The 2500-nt window shown below is 32.0% G+C and overlaps 1 protein-coding gene and 1 long non-coding RNA gene across 2 annotated transcripts in view; one reads left to right on the top strand and one right to left on the bottom strand.

Moving 5' to 3' along the window:
• The window catches only part of LOC137646017 (uncharacterized), a 477241-nt gene that overhangs the window by 97011 nt on the left and 377730 nt on the right, over nt 1-2500 (top strand). The window lies entirely within an intron of this gene.
• LOC137645023 (uncharacterized) overlaps nt 1-2500 on the bottom strand; it is a 30007-nt gene that overhangs the window by 12107 nt on the left and 15400 nt on the right. The gene's annotated exons all lie outside the window — the stretch shown is intronic.

The raw sequence follows: 2500 nt of genomic DNA, 5'->3' as shown, positions 1-2500 counted from the left end.
TGGTAGCGAAGGGAGTTGGTGGCCTTTGGGCGCTTGAGTTGACAAGTCCCTCACCTGAGAGGGTAGCTGTGTACGGTGTACTTACGAACGAACCTTTTGTAATAAATGAAGGAAACCCATATTCCGACGTCTCATTATCCCTCTATATGGGCCATACCGGTGTCAGGTGTAAAAATACGTCTGTTTGTGTATGCTGTGAGCGAATTTGTTCTTTGAGCTGGTAAAATAAAAGATCAAGATGCCAAGATACACAAGGACTAACATAGCAGACGCTGCTGCTGCAGGATATGAGAACGAAAGAGCAAGGGATATAGCGTTCCCAATGAAGAATATAGACAGGAAATTAGAACGCAAGAATTGGAAAATGATTTAGAAAATTTAGAACAGTTAATGAACATATTGTTGGTGGAACAAGAACAGGAGCGACGCACAACTACAACATATCCAACGTACATAACCGAAGTTCAAACGCACACAAGTGAAAGTACACATGTACAGCCGAGTGAAGATAGGCAAATCATAGTTCGAAAGTTTCTATTACTCCAGGCAAGTGTTAGGCCTTTTGATGATCAATGGCCTAACGAAGGGTTTCAATCGACTGAAGTATTTTTGAGAGACTTTGAAGTAGCCACCCACATATGGGAGGTCGGAAAGAGAAAAAGCTATTCAAGTAATTAGATTGCTGAAAGATGCTCCTGAAATGGAGTTAATGTGTTGGCCACAAGACAGTTTAAGAAGTTATACCGAAATAAAACGACATTTAATTGAGAAGTATGCCTTGCCTGATGCGAGAATGGGAGACAAAAGAAAATCACAATCCCAAAATACCGGAAGGTGAATCAGTTCTTAATTTTGCAACTTGCATTTTTCGCGATTGCTGTTCGTTTGAAACAGAGTGCCAATCTCCCAGAAGGTGATAAAAAAGCAATTTCCCGTAAACATATTTGCAGATTAGTGAACCTGAATTTATGCGGTTATTTGTTCAATGACAATCGTTTGTTAGGAGACATAGTGAATGTGATACAAAACATTTTAGACAGTTTGCCAGAAGAAAAAATGACTGGAAATAACTGGCACGATTCTGAGAAGTTGGCAACCAAAGAGAGATAGAGGGGCACGGATGAGTGGAGTGCCCCACCCAAGGATCGCCCTGCTGTTACACTTGTCAGGACTACGGTCATATATCTTAAGAGTGCTCAGCAAAAAACGCCCATGGCGGGCGGGATGTGGCACACGTACACCTCCCCCCGCCCAACATCTGAGTAAAAGGAAACAGAATTAGGGGGAGACGATGGAGTTCGATGAATGACATATATATATATATATATATATATATATATATATATATACAGTATATATATAGTTATATATATACATATATATATATATATATATATATATATATATATATATATATATATATATATATATATATATATATACATATACAGTATATATATAGTTATATATATACATATATATATATATATATATATATATATATATATATATACATATATATATATATATATATATACATATATATATATATATATATATATATATATATATATATATATATATACAGTATATATATATATATATATATATATATAGTAATATATATATATATATATATATATATATATATATATATATATATATATATATATATATATATATATATATATATATATATATAGTTATATCTAGATATATGTATATATATATATATATATATATATATATATATATGTATATATATATAGTTATATATATATATATATATATATATATATATATATATATATATATATATATATATATACAGTATATAAACTGCAAAGTCATTTAATATTGAATTTTACCCTTTTGGAATGTATGTACACTGAAAATTCATTCTTGATAACAGCGGCCTACTCGGAAAAGATCGAAATCACTCCTTTAGGGACTATGACCAATCATGTTATCGATAGAGATATAAGTTCAACCCAAGTACTTATTCCTTCTGGATTCAAGAATCTGTTCTTAGACTTGAAATCAACTCATCTCCACCATGATAGCCGATTAGTGAATTTTCAACACATGGTTATTTTTTATGATTATACATCACTAACGCTCGTGATTTTAATTAATGTAAATAAACTTATATCTCTCTTAATACCACAGTTGGGTAGAGTCCCCGAAGGAATGATTTCGGCTAAAAGGCATAGGTGTGAATCTTTGTCCAGCCAAAATCTGTTATGAAAAAGGAATTTCCAGTGGATATACATTCCCAAAAGTAGAATTCGATATTGAATGCCATTCTGGTTGATATTTATATTTATTAAAATCATGAGTGATAGTGATGTATATTCATTATATTAACCATCCATATTTGATTGATTTGCTATAAGCGATCAGACCAAAGTCTCCCAGACATGAGTAAGGACATGTGTGAGGTCTTTGTGGTGCAATGGATTAGATACGGCTGCATTTGTTATTGTTTTAGTGTTTGTTT

This window comes from Palaemon carinicauda, chromosome 8, assembly GCF_036898095.1.
Source record: "Palaemon carinicauda isolate YSFRI2023 chromosome 8, ASM3689809v2, whole genome shotgun sequence".
Taxonomy (NCBI): Eukaryota; Metazoa; Arthropoda; class Malacostraca; order Decapoda; family Palaemonidae; genus Palaemon; species Palaemon carinicauda.
The sequence above is the reverse complement of the archived record's forward strand: the minus strand, read 5'-3'. Positions and strand labels throughout refer to the sequence as shown.